We start from the raw sequence: 13,763 nt of genomic DNA, 5'->3' as shown, positions 1-13,763 counted from the left end.
GAGGTGACTAAATTGTGTGGATGGGGTAATATAGATTTATAAGCTCTGATCATGGCAGGAGAGTAACAGCAATAGCCGAGCATTAGTTAAAATTTCATTGGCTATAGCATTGCCATCCATACATTTTCTTCTACAGATAACGGGGAATATAAAAAGCATTTCTGCTTCACCCATCTAGCCAAAAAAAAAAAAAAAAAAAAAAAAAAACCTTAATTTACTGTGCTATGATGATAATTTCGATTAATAAAAAGTATGGGAAGTTATCTTTGAGAGGAGCAGGAATATTGTATAATTAGAGATGGTTAACCACCAGAGAAATGATTATATATTTATCATAAGCCATACTGGCACTTTAAAAGGCATTCAAGTTATCATGTCATTGGTAGTTCGATTAAGTTCCAGTATGCTGGAACTTAATCTGGTCTTCTTCAGAGAATACTACCTTCAAAATATGAATTAAATTAATTTTTATTCATATAATTTTTATCCTCCTTGCTCCGGAGAAATTACTTATATTTGATTGTTATATCTTTTATATCTATTCTGTCTAGATAAAACGATGTAAACTGATTATTTCTAGAGTTAGCTGTAAAAAATCCTGCGTGTTCTAGAGCTGACCATCTCAACTAAGAGTTTTATGATTTCGACCTCTTTGTTGCAATTTCTAAGCATTAAGAGTATGGCAAAATGTCCCTGTTAGATATTTGTGTCATATTACAAGCGGTACGATATTTACAGGTCGTTGGGCATTGGTGGAACCCATGGATCGTTCGTTACAGTCTAATGCATGTTTGTTTCCTTTCATTAAGCCAAGCTTTATTTGTTTGCTCTACGAGACGTTAGCTGCATGCTGAAGCCCACAGTGCGCGCCTAAGTGAAGCGTGCGGAAATGAACAAACGCCAAATTACTGTGGGAAATGACGTCATCAACAAGTATTGGAAGAACAACAACAACTGCTCAGTATCAGTTTCCACTACGAGAAGAGCAATAAACCAGAAACTAGTATTGTTTCATATTTCCTAAAACAGACAATAACACGGATTCATTCATTGCCGCAGATTGTAATCAAAAACATAGCCATGGTTTATTCGGAAAGAACACTATTTTACTGTAAGTAAAACGCATGCAGTAGTTTCACTACTTTACTCTAAATGCGGCAATGTCTATTGAAGAATTCTAAAAATATATAAAAAAAAAAAGAAAAGAAAAGAAAGAAAGAGTGAGTAGGATTCGATCGCGGCAATAACTGTGCATTATATACTCCATTATGGAAGGGGTTAAAAGGGGCGAAATCCCGCTTACATCGATCATGCATCTTAGAACTTTAATGCTACAGAGGTGAAGAGTCAGTATAATTAACTGGAGGTGGTGGTAAAGAGTTTGCTTAATTAGATTGACTTTTTTTATCTTTTGTTTTTATTCCACTCTAAAGGCTTATGCATGTTGAACAGAAGCTGCTGTAATTTTATTAAAGAATGCGAGTGTTATACTAATTGGGCTCCAAATCAATAGCAAAATAGATGGATTAAGGTGTGTGTGTGTGAGAGAGGGAGGGAGAGAGAGAGAGAGAGAGAAGTCAGCATTGATGAGTGTTCACTGTTAGAGTGAGCTATCTTTTGAAAGTTACCGACTGACTAAATAAAAAGAAAAATGTCTCTTTTTTTATTAGTAGTTTTGATTTGTGATTTCAAATTCACTGAAAATAAACTGAAATGTAAATGTTCTATCAACTATCCTGTAAAAATTGCAGAAACCTAACGAAATTACATTTAGGCTTAATAAATGGATATACAAACTCATACAAATAATAATTAAAATTAAATGTAATCATACGGTAATACATATATAGCTCTCTTAACTGAAAGTATGCATTTACACTGTTTTTAAGCGCTTTATACAAACAAAAAGGCTATTAGGCTTCAGCCTCATGGTGTTATGAATCAAATCTCAAGAGTGTCCAAAGAAAGACACCCTGAGCTTTACGTAATTAATATTCGGCAGCTACTGACATGTTCTGTTTTATAGTGTGGATTAATTTATTTTTACACATTAATTGCTACGCTACGAACCCTTAAGTTGTCATCAAGATAGAACTATCGTCTTCTTATGGTGCTCATAAAGTATTTCTAGCATTATATTAAGAGTTCCAGTGTCTCTCTCTCAGGGTGCAAGAAAAGACCAAATCAGGACATTTTTATAAGTACCCCACACACTTAATACGTTTTGGTATATTTCTTATTATCCTTTCAGGACGTTTATGCATCGCAAGTCATTATAATATTGACAACACTCTTACGAAAATGACAGGTCATAATCTTCGAAGAGAAAGAAAAACTAATGTAAGAATAGCTCTACTTTCTCTATCTGAACATCATCACTTAAGCAGTAGCCAGCATATCGACATCGGTTATCTGCAAAGTAGAGAAAAGTCTATTTTTAGATAGCAGGACATGAGGTACTAATCAAGATGAGTGCTTTTACGACTTGTGCTAAGCAGTCTCAAATGATTACCTCATCAGTGTGATGCGAACAGGGAGTTCTGAAGCTCTCCTGATCCTTTACTTCTCACACAGTCTCTATAGTGGAATCCGAAAGAGATTGCAGCACTATCTTACTTTCCGATCGCGCTGAATAATAACGTTGACGGATAAGTTGGAAGTATTCCCATCTAAATAAGGTACCTACGATGGTTGCAAATCCACTAAAAAGAGAACTCGCAAATCCAGAACAGAAGGAAAAAGATTGAAAAAAAAATGGGAGGATAGGCAGAACGACACGATATAACAAAAGTAATTAGGAATGATGAAAGTCTGAGTGTGATGAGTTAGTTGGTAGTTTTTGCACTGATGAGTAAAAGTGTTTCGAAAGACAAGAAAAAAAAAATACAAACTTTTGGAGTTGATGTTAGTAATTAAAGATAAAGACACCTGTTATAAATATTCATCACCCATAAGTATTGTCAGGATTGATATATTATTATTTATTTTTATTATTTAGTTTTAGTTATTTCACACATGACTTCGGTTGCATTACTTCTTTTAAAGTTATTTATTTCTATATTTGTTTGCATTTCTGTGGGAAATAAGTCATAAAATATCAAATCATAGGACATTTTTAGATGCTTTTTTTATGTAAAAAATAAATATGTGAGGGAAATACTCTTCAGTTTTTTTTTCCTCTTTATCTTCTTTTCATAGGTTATACTTAAGTCAACTTCGATAGAGAAATATTTTCCTATAACATCAAACACAGTTTGTGCAACTGACAGTCCTCACAGATGTGAAAAGCATCGCCACAAAAACATATGATCTTTACTTTTTATTTCTAAGACAGGACTGTCGCCTATTTCGCCACATAAAGACTCAATATTTTAGGGATGGGTGGGAAGAAGAGGATCTGTTCAGTTGGTTTGATCTTGCTTGTTGACTTTTGGAAACATCGTGGCAGTAAGAGACATGGGTGACAGTTTTAGGAGATGCTAAGCAGTACATTCGATCTGTCTAGGAATACGGTGTTTACTTCGTTCGAAGTATTTTCTATAGCGGGCCTGACTGCATAGTCACGGTATAGGGGGAAACGAGTTCACACACACACACACACACACACACACACACACACACACACACACACACACACACACACACACACACACACACACACACACACACACACACACACACACACACACACACACACACACACACACACACACACACACACACACACACACACACACACACACACACACACACACACACACAGAGAGAAAGAAAGAGATTTCTATTATTATTCTATTTTAATTTTGTATACATTTTAGAAAAAATTATTATTAATTTAATTTTTATTTAATGGATTTAATGAATACTGTTATGTGTTTTCTGTGATTTCAAACTGCATGAAATCTATTCTTATTATAATATTTCAAGAAAAACAAGTCAGATATTATTTTACATAAAAGCTAAGCAATGGACATTTGCATAAAGACATACAAGTTCTCAAAAGTTTTATATGGATATTATAGGAAGTTCGACTCCATATAATGGCTCTCTTTGTCTCTCTCTACAGATTGCTTCCGATTATAGCACTGTAAGTAAACACTTTACATCTATCATAGTTAAAAGTTAAATAAAGAAATGATAGATAGACGGATGGACACACATAATGAAAGAAATTATCTAAACGTTACAAGACTCTAATCCCATCCTTAAAGAGTCAAAGATTAGATGACACGTAATATCCTTCAACAGAATGATGAAAAATGCCTTCCGGACGTCGATGTCTTGCCATACTTCTAATGAAATTGTAATGCCAACCAGTGAGGCTTCGCTCATCACTTTCACTTTGGCCATCGGATCGTCATAAACCAATTATCCTCTTCTGTGTCTGTTTAAGACTGATTCAAAGTCTAAACTAACGAACTGGGCAGATTAATTTTCGCCTAAGTCACCTCCTGTTTATTAGAGCCAAATGCTTTGTTTTAATTAAATGCAAATCACCGACAACCGCCAAACTGTGTTGGCTCATGGTTTGGATGGAATAAGTGTAGCAGTAGCGATGAGCTAGAATTCATTAATCAACAGGCTGGCGTGCAGCCATTGGAGTATAATTACTTAGTCTGTAATACTTGAAACAAGGATCATTTATTTGTGCGCTTGTCACACCGTATTAAGACTTCTTGCTCAAACCGTCTTCATAAGGATGATGGGTAATGAGTTTTACGGCTATTGACAAGAAATGGGATTCATCCTGGGACATCTTCCTGTTTACTTCAGAAAATACTAAAATTAGGCTCACTAAACTATGATTACTTATTCTTTGGTTTTAAGAGAAGTGCTTTTTTTTTTTTTTTTGTAGCTGTACTCACAATTGGCCGTTCACGGCAGTGAGATAATGATCTCTATGTAAGCTATATTCATGACTTTATTGCAATAATGGATCACGTATGCCTTAATATTAATTTTAAATGAATTATTCATTTAAGATATTTGATAATTTAAGATTGACTAGCATTTAAAATTAAACAATTGTTTGTCACCCCGCAAATGGAATGACAAACGCATTAATTTTAGCAAAAATCACTTGAACTGTTATAATTAATTGAATACTGCCGTTACTAAATGATTCAGTAACTACAACACAGGATTACGTGGCGTTCTTGAGGGAAAAGTCTGAATATTTATCGAAATGTTGATGGAATATCAACATTTCGATGGATAGTTGATGGATATGAATCTAAATTTATACTAATTCCTTTATCACGACGACTAATCGATATAGATTTAGATGGGTTGTGCATTTATCGCTTAAAGAGTATACCTGACAGAGAACAGATAACCTAGTCGCATCAGAATTGGTTACGAAGGTCCACAGTATGGAGATTACAAGTTAAACGTAATTCAAAATATATTAATTCTATGTTTATTTTCTCTAAATATGATAACATGGTGATGGTGGTGGTGAAATAATGCTTTCACGTTTTTATGGCTAAATAACTACTCAAGAACGAAATATGCGAACATTACGTAACCTGATCTTGAGTTCTTTGCCATTACTTCTCAACTTTCTGTGTTTAGAAATACTGCAATCAAGTAGATCTACTTTTCAACTGGTGGGCTGTTTATAATCGTCATAGTGGAAACAGAAATTGGAAACATAAAGAACTTTCGTGTAAAACTGGAGACAATAAAGAAAAGCTAAAATATTTTAGCACATTACTAAAATATTTTATAATATTTTAGTAATTTTTTATAAATATTATAAATATTTTATAATATTTCATCTATTCCATAGAATATTTCATCTATGGAATAGATGAAATATTCCATAGAATTTATGAGTCATGAATTATCGCTTAGTTTCTTCAGATAATTTCCCTACCACTCTTTGATTGCTGTTTCCTTCTTAGGAGACAGCAATCAAAACGTACTGTTTTAAACCCAAATAAAAGCAATAACTTCCCTCAATACTGAAGGAAATATTCTCTCCCTCTCTGTACCTTTGTTCGTAATAACCGTGTAAAACAACTGAAACCGGAAATCATGTGATGTACTCATGATGTCATACATCAGTATACGTAGAGATCATCTCTGCCAGTGTTCATTTGTTTACCGCAAATACACGGCATAAAAATGATCTAAGATAGTCATAAAAACGCAATTTAAACATTGACTATTTTATTATTGTAGTTTAAATGCATATCGAAAATTACAGTTAAATTTTAACGAGTTGCATAATTCAAAATATCATCAAACCACATTCGTAGATTTTGATAAAGTTTCGACTACATTCAATAATAAAATTAGACAAAGAAAGTTATCTGTCTATATTACTACTATGCATCATTAGACAATGATTATCACTGAGCTGTTATTGTTTATGGACAATAAAGAAATACATTTATTTAATTATTAAGCCAGTCTTAGTCACCAAAGCATTCTCCCAGATTCTGGGAAACTATAGTTGTCAGACTGTCGGCCGAATAATCAAGATGAAGCTAATCGTTTCGATAGAGGGCGCCAATCAGGTTGTTGTGTCACAAGGTGTCTTCATTTCACACGATAACACAAGGAAAGGAGTGAATAATATTTATTCAAAAGCCATAGATTTTGACCTGAAAAATTATCAAAACTTGATTCCATGGTGCTCACATTACATGCTCTTTGCTGCAAACTACACGAGCTTTTGAATGTCAGAAGATATATGGAATTCAATGGCTTCTCAGAGCAGACCACAGAACATCTGTGGTCTGCTCTGATTGAAATCCCTATATAATACATATTATGGCATCTCAGAAACAATTTCTAGAGATCTTAAGAAGTACAATCTAGTGGCTACATTTATTTCCAACCAGCAAACTATTATCATGATTTCCATCTTCTAAAGTTAAACATTCCCCTCTTTCTGGTATCTACCAAGTTCCTCGTGACTGTCATCTTTCTTACTTCGGACAAACTGAATGTTCAGTGGAGAAAAGAATACAAGAACACCTGTGTTATATCATCAGTACGAAATCTGAAAAATAGTGCCTTGCACCACAGGGAAAAGATACAGACCACAATATCATATGGTCTGAAACGCGCTTATTCCACTGTTGTCGCTATAAGTTCGAACGACTATTTAAAGAAAGCGTCGAAGTCTTACTTCATCCGGACTTGAATCGGAACGACTGTCTCTCACTATCAAAAATGCGAATAGTTTTATTATAATCACACGTAATGAAAGTTTCAAATTAATAATACTGTTAATAATAACTAATAATACAATGCTTCTCCAGATATGCCTTTGCGTGGTTTCGTGCATAAAAATACGCGTTTTTCTCACTGTTTCAAATCAATCCATTATTCGAGTTCCACTTTGTATTAAATTACTGTTTGCCACTGATGATGATGATCGATAATTTTCAGGTCGAAACATATGGCTTTTGAATAAATATTATTCACTCCTTTTCTTGTGTTATCTTGGGAATTAAAGAAGCAATCAAGTCTGTATGTAGGCTGTTGGGTCCTCACTGTATTGTTGCTTTCCTCTACGCGCTAGGTGCATGCGTGTCTACTTATCGCTATAGATGTGAGGATGACTTGGTGATTAACACGAAATATTGGACTTAGAAGTTTGTTTCTTTCCATTGAACAAAAATAAGAATGATACTTGTATTCTATATGCATCAAATGCCTCCGAGTTCAATGGTGATAATGAATTGTGCTACTATACAAGAATGCTTTGATGAAATGTACCTTTTTTGAAATTATTTATTTCTTGACTTGTTGATTATTGCAACGGAAAGGAAAATAATGTGTTAAATGCAAACCATGTTATTACACAGTACCATATTTAGTTCATTATTATTTATTGTAATATATTACGACATAACAGCACCTATAAATAAAAATTATCATGGTTTCTACAGAGTATTTATCTCAGTATAGTCTGGGTGTTCTCTATAGAGTTCAATATGTTCATTGACATCGGTGGCATGCTTTTCAAAAGTACTATTTGCATATAGTGAAAATTAATGGTCCTCTGGATTTTCTTTCCGTGTTTATTGTGGTAATTTTTATTCCTACATAGTAGTTTTCCTAGTGAAGGTTAGCAGGGAAAAAAATAAGTTATTATTATTTTTATTTTCTGTTTCCCTTATTATAACGTGTACATTGTTTAGTGCTAAGTGTGCTAATAATTCCTCGCTTTAGACTGGGCTGATAATACAATAAGTCATGGAGTCCGTGTGAGGGAACAGGTGCGTAGCTCTTGGTGGTGTAAGTATACGTTACAGCATTTTCATCTGCTTTATCGGCACTACAGAAGTATAGAACACGATATATAATATTATTGTATATCGTGTTTTTGTTACTTTTTAAAAGATATTATTACTCGTAGCTCTTATGTTTAATGTCAAACCGTGCATGTATGAGGAATAGTAATACTTTTTAATCTAACATCAATTACGTTGTCGAAAAAGAGGAATGATTTGCAAACTGTTTGTTCAAACCATCGTAATATAAACTATTGCAAAATAAAATTGACGATCTCTTCTATGCTTTATTATAAATGTAATTTTCATATATATAATGGTTATTTATATTTGTTGGAAAAACATGAAAAAACGTATGCACAAAGGATGCATCACTCATCTACCCTTCGAATGTTACCGTACATGAATGTCTCCAATTTGTCATAGGCCAATTATTATTATTATTATTTTAATATGTAGTTTATGCATCCCTGCTGATAGCGCTCTATAATTAGTATTGAAACAGTTCAGATATCATTAAAATAAATATTTTTTACACGTAAGAACATACATGTATTAAATAATACTTGCAACAGTTCCCACATATGCCGGGCAAGTGATGGTCTTTTATAATAGTTAATTATTATTTTTTCCCCATTTATTCATTATTATTTTCACTCATTATTCGAGTCGTTTAGTCATCGGTTTGCTGTATTTTTTATTAATAAAGGTGAATTTAAATCGTATTAATAATAAATAACAGACAATTGCAAAAGTATAAAGAAAAGTGAATGATCGAATTAACGTAGTGTAGAATGAATGTTGAGTCACTCAATAGAAATATAAAATATGTGTGAAATATCAAAGTTTCTTTGTACTATAAATGCTTTTAATGTTCAGATATACACCTGTCAGAGAATTTTAAAAACAATTTAGTGATAGTGGGGAATTAAAAAAAAAATACGACGGACATTTTCTCACTTCTACTATGATCAGCTTGTTATTTTCAAAATGGATACCCTTCAGATATCTCTCCATTTCGGAAATATGTAGAAGTCTGGGCTGTAGTGAATTCATTTGCAAAACAGGCAAACCGGCTAAAAGAACTCACGCATTTACAGATATAGCAGACAATCCAGATAGGCTTAATCGTACTTTAAATAAGCAGTAGTCAGATTTTTGAAATGAACAAGTTTCTTGGCCTTGACAGTTAGGCTTAATGAGCCTAACACAAAAGTCAAAATGGGATGGGATATCGAAAGAACGTTACTTTTGTAACTTAACATGAGCTACTGTCGCTTCATCTCAGTTTTTTTTTTTTTGTCATTTTTGACAGTGAGCGGGAGACTTGTGTCTCGTGTGCGGACGTGTCGCTGCCGCGCATGCTCACAACTGAAGAACGTTGTCACGTTTCTTTTGCAGCACTATAACGCCAGGCCCACACGAGTGCGTTCTCTTCAATGGCATATGAAAAGACTGACTTTGAAGTTCCGAATCCTCCTTACAACCATGACTTGGCTTTATACGAGTTCTGGTTATTTCCCGAATTCAAGTGTCATCTCAAAGGCATTCATTTTGAAAATAACAAGTCAAAGCAAAGGTGAGAAATTGGCTACGAAAACAAGTTGGAGTGTTAACATTTAATAAAGCATATAATACATATTTTTTTTTATTTCACTAACGTTACTTTGAGACTGGGGAGCTATCACAAGAGAAATATTATTGTCGAAACACCCCACATAAATATTAATAACTCTTAATGTAATCGCTGAGACACTACAAATACGGAACATGATGAGCCAGAACAAATCTCGGCTCTTTATCGTTATTATGGTTCATAATAACCCAAAGTTAAAAATCTAATCGTGTCTGAAAAGCCTAGAAACATGATAAGGTAGCAAAACGGGCATTTTAGGGAAGCAAATTTTCCCTCCTTAAAAATTTCAGTTATCATATCATGTGACAGAGGATGATCCATACAAGAGAGTGTAAATGTGCCAAAGAATCTGCAAGAGCGAATTGCAATCATCTGTTGTGATGTTAATCTCCATCTATTACAGAGGAATACGATAATTTGTCTACAAAGGTGTATGGAGGTGACGTGGAAGAAAAAATATTGAGTGCATTATTCGAAAATGTAATTTTTCCGATGTTTTCAGACTTTCTAGATATCTTATATATGAAAGAAACCATGCTAATGTGGTATAGATATCGCTAGAGAACACGAAAAGAATTGAAGAAATTATCGTATAAATCTATAAAGAATCAAACATACATCGATTGAGTATATTTGCTGAAAATTTTCAGAAAATTAATATTGAATAAGAAAATAATAACGGATTATAGATCTTATGTATTAACGGTGAAATAAATGAGATAGTAGATATTACCCCCCCCCCTTGATTGATAACACGTAGTACAATTTGTTGCGTTTAAATGTTCTGATGTGTAAATCAGTTATTAAATCAATATGCAATTCTCATTGGATCAATTGTGGTGTTCAGTTGATCCAAGCCTTGTTCACAACCTTTAGTCCACAGACTGTATAAATGTAGTGTTGTTTCCGCAACTTTCTTAGTGTGGGATCGACATATACAATATACAGCACAAGTCAGATATTAACATACTAAAAGTTCAATAAGTTGTTAAGAGATGGCGCCACTATTTTGAGGACCAGTGAAGATAAATGGGACTTTCTAGACCTGATATGAATAAAGAATAGTTCGAAATGTACACTTGCAGATCAACAGCACCTGTCCTGATAGGTAAGGAGACGAGGCACGCTTTATCAAAATTTAATTTGTTAAGGACGCCGATTTTCTTATATGGCATTTGAGGAGTTACATACGTGACTGGCCTCAGGCTTTAAAACATTTGGGTCCACTGATCAGAAAGAAGTTATTATAACGCAGTTTCTGAATAATTTTTAATTGTTAGGTTGCATTCTTTTTTAACTATGCGTTTCCAATGGGAAAATCATTTAGTTTCTGCTGTAAAAGATTTAAATATTCGAAGGAAACTTTTGAAAGGAATCTCGTATAAAATCAAAGATTTGTGTTTAAGAATATTCACGTCTGTTTATATTTTGAGCTGTTTCCTAATTAAGGAGGGCTATTTTTTAAACTCATAAATGTATTACATGTGATGATTAGCTAAAATAAGAAACACCTGTAATAATGTAATTATTAGCTATCTTCCAATGAATAACAAAAAGCATTTTAATAACTAAATTTAATTAATTAGATGTGATTTAGTAGCGATGTTATTACTAAAGACAAGACATTTCAGCCCTTCCCCTTCTCTCCTACTTTCTGACACCTTTCGATAATTAGTTTATGTATAGCTTAATTATTTCCGTTGTCATTTCTTGTTCTCTCAATTTCTCGCTTTTTTGTCCAAAACCAATTAACCTTCTGCATTAAAATGTTTCTTCCAGAAGGCAAAAAATAATAATTTGATTTCTGTAATCACGGTTAATAATACTTACAAAAAAGTAATTAGATTACTAGAAATAAGGAACAGAAAAAAAAGAAATAATTATCTTTAAATATTTCGTGATTGAGTTAGAGGTATCTTTTGTTTCAAGATGAAAATAAAATGTTCTTTAGTAAATAGATAAACTAGGCAGTGGAGTTTTCTAAACTCTAAAGAAGATAGCGTGCGAGTATTCAAAATGAATATAGAATTAATTGTGATACCATAAACTACTTCGGAAAATACTCCCTTTCAAAACGAGCTAACAACGAGTCTCCTTCTCTATCGAATACACTTTGCTCTACCAAGAAAGCAATCCAAAGAGAACAACGCAAGTTGTCTTTTAGTAAGTCAGTATTATTCCGTGACCATTCCTATAAGATAATGTTAAATATTCCTCATTACGTTTGTTCCTGTATTTTGGCTATATTTTCCATTTACAAAAATTTTTAAAATATCAAGAAAAGCTTCGGCTTTGACAAATGTGATGTCATTTTATATCTTTCTTGTCGTTTCTCTTTCTCAAAGTATGATAATCTTTTAGTATTCGCCAACTTAATTTAGATGAATATATATTTTTCCATTTGATGTCTTTTCCTTTGAGCTTATGAAGGAACAATTTTGAAAACATTGCAATCTTGAAACCCTCAGTGTAAATGCTTCTCATTCTAAATATCTCTTATTATCCAGGAATATCCACACTTAAATACTTTTACTACTGCTTTTTCTAAAATTCTTTATGCATGAAAAGATATTCTTTGGTGTAGTTATCTGCATCTTAACGACTCTCTACAATATTTTTCTCTGCAAGAAAAATATTGCAGAGAGAGTCGTTAAATAATCGTTTTGCAAGAATCATTAAAGGTCCAAATTCTATCACGTGTAACTCCAGTTTCACATTGAATATAATCGATTGGACACTTTTTACAGAAGTATTCAGCAACAAACGCAGAAAAGTAAAGTAAATGGCCAAAAGTCGATTTTTTCTTTTCTTCTTTGTAGAAATCACTACAAGTCAGATCGTTCAGTTTTGATCAGTGATGATTCTTTGAGTACTATTTTATCTACTTCGTCTTTAAAAAAGTGTTTAACTCCTAAGAAGCAATACTTGTGTTAAAAGTGAGCCGAATACTAAGAAGACAGATACTTAGGTGTAATTTAAAACCTACTGCTTGGTCAATATTACTGTTTTATTTGCTGAAAATATAATTATCCTCCTCTGAAATTCGACCAGTACCACAAAATTATCAAAAAAAGCTAATCAGAAATTTAAATAAAATTTCTGTTGTCTTCATGTGTATGTATGTTTACGTATAATTAATATTTTGTGTCAAATTAAAGTATAAAAACTTTTTTTGCCGTGTTTCTTTTATCCTTTCTTATTATTTACAAGAAAACTTTCTCGACATCACTTTTTTTTTTCCTTATCAGACTTTGTTCTGATCCTTTTTTTAGTTTGTACTTTTCTTCGTTTCACTTGGCTCTTCTAGTGTTTCGTTTTATTTATTTGCAATTAATCTAGAATTACGCTATCTTCTCCACCCCCCTTGGCGTTTAGATCTCGATAAACCTTTCAGTACATGCGAAGAAAGCGTCTGTTCATTATTTTAGCATCGTGCAATCTCTTAGAGTAACCCCTTTGTCATCATCTCTTCTGTGTTTAGCGGCAGAGATAAAGTAATTGCCCACATCTTAACTCGCTATTTGTTCAGATGTGCAATCACAACCTATTTACCTTTCGACTGTTCTTCGCAATCCTTGTACTGAAGTGATAATAGAAGTATCTTTCTCTAACTAAGTAGGTAGGACAACATAGCATTGCACTTACCTGAACAAGTTCCCGACGTAGTTTTCCAAACTATACAATGCTAGCACCAATAATTCGATGAGTCAACTTTGGGAATACCCACTCTTGCAAACGTGCCTGATTGCATCCGGTCTTGAAGAGTTTGTGTTTTCGAGCTGCATTTATATAAAAGGTAAAAGTTTGCTCATTGCAAATATCAAGTAATGAACTTATGAAACGCTAATACTTTGATACTTGTATAAATATTTAAC

General features: G+C 33.2%; 1 protein-coding gene across 1 annotated transcript in view; it reads right to left on the bottom strand.

Moving 5' to 3' along the window:
- The window catches only part of LOC150108980 (uncharacterized), a 180,162-nt gene extending 166,508 nt beyond the window's left edge, over positions 1-13,654 (bottom strand). The window contains exon 1 of the mRNA XM_090404717.1: positions 13,534-13,654. The gene's annotated coding sequence lies outside the window, so the exon portion shown is untranslated. The remainder of the gene's footprint in view (positions 1-13,533) is intronic.
- Between the last annotated feature and the right edge of the window lie 109 nt (positions 13,655-13,763).

The sequence above is a fragment of the Typopeltis vanoorti genome, chromosome 2, assembly GCF_054136105.1.
Source record: "Typopeltis vanoorti isolate ZY-2024b chromosome 2, IOZ_Tvanoo_1.0, whole genome shotgun sequence".
Classification (NCBI taxonomy): Eukaryota; Metazoa; Arthropoda; class Arachnida; order Uropygi; family Thelyphonidae; genus Typopeltis; species Typopeltis vanoorti.
Note: the sequence above shows the minus strand (reverse complement) of the source record. Positions and strands in the feature narration are given on the sequence as shown.